At 46.8% G+C, this 7,186-nt stretch overlaps 1 pseudogene; it reads left to right on the top strand.

Annotated features, from left to right (window-relative positions):
• The first annotated feature begins 6,341 nt into the window (after window positions 1–6,341).
• Window positions 6,342–6,766, top strand: LOC135819626 (ice-structuring protein 4-like; annotated as a pseudogene).
• Window positions 6,767–7,186: the final 420 nt, after the last annotated feature.

Below are 7,186 nucleotides of genomic sequence, written 5' to 3'. Positions count from 1 at the left end.
AGTAGTAGTAGTAGTAGTAGTAGTAGTAGTAGTAGTAGTAGTAGTAGTAGTAGTAGTAGTAGTAGTAGTAGTAGTAGTAGTAGTAGTAGTAGTAGTAGTAGTAGTAGTAGTAGTAGTAGTAGTAGTAGTAGTAGTAGTAGTAGTAGTAGTAGTAGTAGTAGTAGTAGTAGTAGTAGTAGTAGTAGTAGTAGTAGTAGTAGTAGTAGTAGTAGTAGTAGTAGTAGTAGTAGTAGTAGTAGTAGTAGTAGTAGTAGTAGTAGTAGTAGTAGTAGTAGTAGTAGTAGTAGTAGTAGTAGTAGTAGTAGTAGTAGTAGTAGTAGTAGTAGTAGTAGTAGTAGTAGTAGTAGTAGTAGTAGTAGTAGTAGTAGTAGTAGTAGTAGTAGTAGTAGTAGTAGTAGTAGTAGTAGTAGTAGTAGTAGTAGTAGTAGTAGTAGTAGTAGTAGTAGTAGTAGTAGTAGTAGTAGTAGTAGTAGTAGTAGTAGTAGTAGTAGTAGTAGTAGTAGTAGTAGTAGTAGTAGTAGTAGTAGTAGTAGTAGTAGTAGTAGTAGTAGTAGTAGTAGTAGTAGTAGTAGTAGTAGTAGTAGTAGTAGTAGTAGTAGTAGTAGTAGTAGTAGTAGTAGTAGTAGTAGTAGTAGTAGTAGTAGTAGTAGTAGTAGTAGTAGTAGTAGTAGTAGTAGTAGTAGTAGTAGTAGTAGTAGTAGTAGTAGTAGTAGTAGTAGTAGTAGTAGTAGTAGTAGTAGTAGTAGTAGTAGTAGTAGTAGTAGTAGTAGTAGTAGTAGTAGTAGTAGTAGTAGTAGTAGTAGTAGTAGTAGTAGTAGTAGTAGTAGTAGTAGTAGTAGTAGTAGTAGTAGTAGTAGTAGTAGTAGTAGTAGTAGTAGTAGTAGTAGTAGTAGTAGTAGTAGTAGTAGTAGTAGTAGTAGTAGTAGTAGTAGTAGTAGTAGTAGTAGTAGTAGTAGTAGTAGTAGTAGTAGTAGTAGTAGTGTAGTGTTGTGTAGTTGCGCTGGTGGAGGACGGTTGGTGATTTGGGAGCTCTGGCTGATGAGGAAGCTTGGACGGTTTTCTGAAGGATTGTTCATGGTACGTTGCTTTTTATTCTTCGCTGTGTTGAGTTGTGTTGTGTTCTGCGCTTCAGTCCCTATTGATTTCACGTTTCTCACCTGTTTGCTGGTGCTGTCCAGCGTTTTCACCTTTGGTTGCATTCAGTGTGTGCCCTGCAGCATTCTCCTGTGGGGTTTGGGTTTTCATTGTCTCACCTTCTTGGTGGGTTTCGTTGGCATTAGCACTGTTATTAGCACTGTTATTCCTGCGCTTATTTTGGTAGGTTATTGCCTCACGGTCCTAGTGGCCTGTGTTAGTTATTCTCCTAGGTTTATGACGTACCATTATGTATCACGCTATATAGCACGCCATTGCAATATTCTGCTATTCTCTTGCTGCCTAGCTGGCTGTCTAATTGGCGCTACTTTGCGGTATTCTCTTGTTGCCGAATCTTCAATCTTAGCATTTTCACCTGCATCGTATGCATCGTCCGCACTTCCAGCTGCCTCATGCCAGAGAGCGATGCCTAAATGTTGCGCCTGCAGTGCTCTTGGAACCTGCCAGGCTTGTGTTTGTGTGAAGAACAACAGAAAATGTACTAACTGTGTGCCAAGTGCAAAATCAAAGTGCAGGAATCTCTCCACCACAGTATGTCGTTCAGTCTCCTCCAGCCAGCCAGTCACTCAGCCGGGCATCTCACCGACGCCAGTAGGTGATGTGCAGCTGCCATTGAGTTGCCCTCCATTACAGGGGACTACGGCAGGGACAACGTCAGGAGGCAGTTCGCTGGATGGATCCTACAACAGCGATGTCAATTTGTTGGCAGCATTGGACCAGTCCCAGCCAGCATCATCGGATAACCCACCGCAAGGGCACGGATCAGTCGTTACATCTCAAGCCCAGGATGCGGAATCACCGCCCACGACAAACACACCGCCGGTTGAGGATGTAACCTCTGAAGTTATTCGCGAGATTAACACCGCGTACGAAGTCGTCATGAAGTGGAGGCGGAACCTTTTCATGATCCCATTTGGCTCGGCAGGGCAGAAGTTCACTGAATTGTTGGCGCAGTATATTCAGAACTTTGCGGATGGCTCTCCACTTCGGTGCATAGCGTGGAAGGCAGTCTGCGTCGCTTCTCACGTACTGTTGCAGAAGACGCACAACTCCAAGATCATGGCGGATCAGTCAACTCATCTTCTTCGGCGGTTAGAGCTCTGGAAGGACAACAAGATCGTGGATCTGGTGGCGGAGGGTGCTTGCATTCAGAATCATTTACCGCCGATGCACACGTCTTGTTCCAATGAGGCGTCCGACAAGAGTGATGTTGTGTTCTCTAATCTAGTGTTTGGCGGGAAAATCCATTCAGCAATTCGGTATCTATCTCCAGAGTCAGCCGATGGTGTCTTGCATTTAGATGACCCGGTGGACGAATCTTCCACAAGAACAGTTAGAGATGTGTTGGTATCAAAGCACCCCACACCCGTTGACCCTCCGGAATCCATCTTACTGGAGGGCGATGCAGCAATAGTCAACCCTATATTATTCCAGAGGATAACGCCGGAGTTAATTCGCAAGATGTCTCGACAGATGAAGGGTTCTTCTGGCCCATCCGGTGTTGATGCTGATGGGTGGTGTAGAATGCTCACCAGTTACAAAGCTGCATCTGATCAACTCTGTCGAGCATTGGCGCTCGCAGCGCAGTGCTTGTGTACAGAGGCAATACCGGCTTCCGATGTGAGTGCATTTACCGCATCTAGGCTCATCCCGTTGGCCAAGAAGCCGTCTGGTGTTCGCCCTATTGCGGTCGGCGAAGTGTTCCGTCGTCTGATCGGTCGGGCAGTAATGTCTGTGATCAAGCCCGACGTTCTACGTGCTGTCGCCCCCTTGCAGCTCTGTGTGGGTGTGCCGTCTGCCTGCGAAGCTGCTGTACACGCTATGCGCAAGATTTTCAACCGTGATGATACAGAGGCGATTCTCTTCGTGGATGCAACAAATGCATTTAACTCCCTGAACCGCACTGCAGCACTTCACAATATTCCAAGGATCTGTCCAGCTCTGGGAAAAATATTTCAGAATACTTACTCGGATAAGACTAGACTGTTTGTGGCTGGTGGCGGCGAGGTTCTCTCCCAAGAAGGAACTTGTCAGGGCGATCCCCTGGCCATGGCCTATTATGCTGTAGCAACTGTACCGCTAGTGCAGAGGTTGCAGGAGGCAAACCCCGATGTCGACCAGGAGTGGTATGCCGACGACGACGCAGCGGGCGGTGATATTAGCTCCCTCGCCAGCTACTGGAAAGATGTGAACATTATCGGACCCGAGTATGGATACAATCCCAATCCCACCAAGACAACTCTCCTGGTGAAGCCTCAGTACCTGGACCGGGCTGAGGAAGTGTTCCAGGGGACGGGAGTCTGCGTCACGGCGGCGGGTCATCAATATCTTGGTGGGATCATTGGCGATGAAGATTATTGCCATCGTGTCGGAGACAGGTACGTCAGCAACTGGCGACGGGAGCTGATGAATCTCACTGCAATGGCCGAAATGCAACCCCAGGCCGCCTACACTGTGCTAACAAAGGGCTTATCGTCCAAATGGTCCTATCATTTGAGAGCCTCATCGATAAACTCTGTCACCCTGGCCCCTCTAGATGAGGCATTGGATGATCATTTTCTTCCTGCCCTTTTGGGCCAGGGAATGGCAGCTGACAGCTCGCTGAGAAAGCTTCTGTCCCTCCCGACAAGATTCGGGGGCCTGGCTATCCCGATGGTAGCAAAGTCTGCAGAGGCAGACCATCAAGCATCACTTGCCAGCACGGCGTCAATGGTGAACCTGATCGACGCCCACCGTAACGTGAGCGTCCGAGACTCTCCAGCCATCAGTCCGGACCAAGACACGCAGAGCATCGTGGCCATCGCAGAGGGCATGGCCAATCCTGTTCAAGAAGCCGTTGGCGAGGCACGAGGCATCGCCCGACAAAAGCGCCATGAAAAAATCGGTGGATGCCGGCGGATGCAGACGGAGCTGGCTGAGGGGCTTTCACCTGTCCAGCGGCAGCTGCTCGCAGTAGCGGATGAGAAAGGCGTCTCAACATGGTTAACAGCACAGCTGTCTTGGACAAACCGCACCGTGCTGAAAAAGTCGGATTTTAGAGATGCGCTATGCATACGATATGGTCTCCCACTGGACGGTGTAAGTGATCATTGTGTCTGTGGGAAGTCCATGACCACCCACCACGCCCTCACGTGCCCGACCGGCGGCTATCCGTCGGCTCGCCATAACGAGCTTCGGGACCTCCTGGCGGGAGTGCTGCAGGAGGTACTGCCCGATGTGGAGGTTGAGCCACATCTGCTCCCGCTACACGGTGAGGACATCTCTGCCGTCTCCGCGAATCGTCAGCCAGAGGCACGCCTGGACATACGGGCTAGGGGTTTCTGGTCGCGGCAGCAGGACGCCTATTTTGATGTAAGGGTCACTGACCTTGGGCCGTCCTTGCTGTCTCGTCCGGAAATCCTTAGCCACCTGAGAACACATGAGAGAATGAAGAAGGCGGCGTATGGTGCCAGAGTCAACCAGGTGGAGAGGGCATCATTCACCCCACTGGTGTTTTCGACCTCGGGTGTGGCGGGCAAGGAAACTTCTATATTTCTGAAGTCGCTAGCTGCTCTCGTTGTAGACAAAAACAAAGACTTGGTATATTCTGCTGTGATGGGTGAGTTACGCACCCGAGTTTCATTTTGCCTGCTGCGATGGGCAGTCACGTGCTTCAGGGGCTGCAGGGCCTCTTACATTCGCCGCAGGGTCGGGAGCCCCTTTGCAGCTTATTGCCGCCGGCTCTGCTGACACGGCCAGAGCTCTGACCGTTCGCCTTTGCATGCCCGTAGGCATTGTTATTAGGTGATGATTTCGTGTGAAGCTTTTGAGTTCAAAGTTTTATATTTCAATTGAGTGTTCTTTTTTATTCCGAAATTGGGTTGTCTTTTTGCTTTGACTCTTACTTCATGGTGTTGTGAATAAAACCGTAGTAGTAGTAGTAGTAGTAGTAGTAGTAGTAGTAGTAGTAGTAGTAGTAGTAGTAGTAGTAGTAGTAGTAGTAGTAGTAGTAGTAGTAGTAGTAGTAGTAGTAGTAGTAGTAGTAGTAGTAGTAGTAGTAGTAGTAGTAGTAGTAGTAGTAGTAGTAGTAGTAGTAGTAGTAGTAGTAGTAGTAGTAGTAGTAGTAGTAGTAGTAGTAGTAGTAGTAGTAGTAGTAGTAGTAGTAGTAGTAGTAGTAGTAGTAGTAGTAGTAGTAGTAGTAGTAGTAGTAGTAGTAGTAGTAGTAGTAGTAGTAGTAGTAGTAGTAGTAGTAGTAGTAGTAGTAGTAGTAGTAGTAGTAGTAGTAGTAGTAGTAGTAGTAGTAGTAGTAGTAGTAGTAGTAGTAGTAGTAGTAGTAGTAGTAGTAGTAGTAGTAGTAGTAGTAGTAGTAGTAGTAGTAGTAGTAGTAGTAGTAGTAGTAGTAGTAGTAGTAGTAGTAGTAGTAGTAGTAGTAGTAGTAGTAGTAGTAGTAGTAGTAGTAGTAGTAGTAGTAGTAGTAGTAGTAGTAGTAGTAGTAGTAGTAGTAGTAGTAGTAGTAGTAGTAGTAGTAGTAGTAGTAGTAGTAGTAGTAGTAGTAGTAGTAGTAGTAGTAGTAGTAGTAGTAGTAGTAGTAGTAGTAGTAGTAGTAGTAGTAGTAGTAGTAGTAGTAGTAGTAGTAGTAGTAGTAGTAGTAGTAGTAGTAGTAGTAGTAGTAGTAGTAGTAGTAGTAGTAGTAGTAGTAGTAGTAGTAGTAGTAGTAGTAGTAGTAGTAGTAGTAGTAGTAGTAGTAGTAGTAGTAGTAGTAGTAGTAGTAGTAGTAGTAGTAGTAGTAGTAGTAGTAGTAGTAGTAGTAGTAGTAGTAGTAGTAGTAGTAGTAGTAGTAGTAGTAGTAGTAGTAGTAGTAGTAGTAGTAGTAGTAGTAGTAGTAGTAGTAGTAGTAGTAGTAGTAGTAGTAGTAGTAGTAGTAGTAGTAGTAGTAGTAGTAGTAGTAGTAGTAGTAGTAGTAGTAGTAGTAGTAGTAGTAGTAGTAGTAGTAGTAGTAGTAGTAGTAGTAGTAGTAGTAGTAGTAGTAGTAGTAGTAGTAGTAGTAGTAGTAGTAGTAGTAGTAGTAGTAGTAGTAGTAGTAGTAGTAGTAGTAGTAGTAGTAGTAGTAGTAGTAGTAGTAGTAGTAGTAGTAGTAGTAGTAGTAGTAGTAGTAGTAGTAGTAGTAGTAGTAGTAGTAGCAGTAGCAGTAGCAGTAGTAGGAGCAGCAGCAGCAGCAGCAGCAGCAGCAGCAGCAGCAGCAGCAGCAGCAGCAGCAGCAGCAGCAGCAGCAGCAGCAGCAGCAGCAGCAGCAGCAGCAGCAGCAGCAGCAGCAGCAGCAGCAGCAGCAGCAGCAGCAGCAGCAGCAGCAGCAGCAGCAGCAGCAGCAGCAGCAGCAGCAGCAGCAGCAGCAGCAGCAGCAGCAGCAGCAGCAGCAGCAGCAGCAGCAGCAGCAGCAGCAGCAGCAGCAGCAGCAGCAGCAGCAGCAGCAGCAGCAGCAGCAGCAGCAGCAGCAGCAGCAGCAGCAGCAGCAGCAGCAGCAGCAGCAGCAGCAGCAGCAGCAGCAGCAGCAGCAGCAGCAGCAGCAGCAGCAGCAGCAGCAGCAGCAGCAGCAGCAGCAGCAGCAGCAGCAGCAGCAGCAGCAGCAGCAGCAGCAGCAGTAGCAGTAGCAGTAGCAGTAGCAGTAGCAGTAGCAGTAGCAGTAGCAGTAGCAGTAGCAGTAGCAGTAGCAGTAGCAGTAGCAGTAGCAGTAGCAGTAGCAGTAGCAGTAGCAGTAGCAGTAGCAGTAGCAGTAGCAGTAGCAGTAGCAGTAGCAGTAGCAGTAGTAGTAGTAGTAGTAGTAGTAGTAGTAGTAGTAGTAGTAGTAGTAGTAGTAGTAGTAGTAGTAGTAGTAGTAGTAGTAGTAGTAGTAGTAGTAGTAGTAGTAGTAGTAGTAGTAGTAGTAGTAGTAGTAGTAGTAGTAGTAGTAGTAGTAGTAGTAGTAGTAGTAGTAGTAGTAGTAGTAGTAGTAGTAGTAGTAGTAGTAGTAGTAGTAGTAGTAGTAGTAGTAGTAGTAGTAGTAGTAGTAGTAGTA

Source organism: Sycon ciliatum, chromosome 6 (genome assembly GCF_964019385.1).
Source record: "Sycon ciliatum chromosome 6, ocSycCili1.1, whole genome shotgun sequence".
NCBI lineage: Eukaryota > Metazoa > Porifera > Calcarea > Leucosolenida > Sycettidae > Sycon > Sycon ciliatum.
This window is presented reverse-complemented; position numbering and strand designations above follow the sequence as displayed.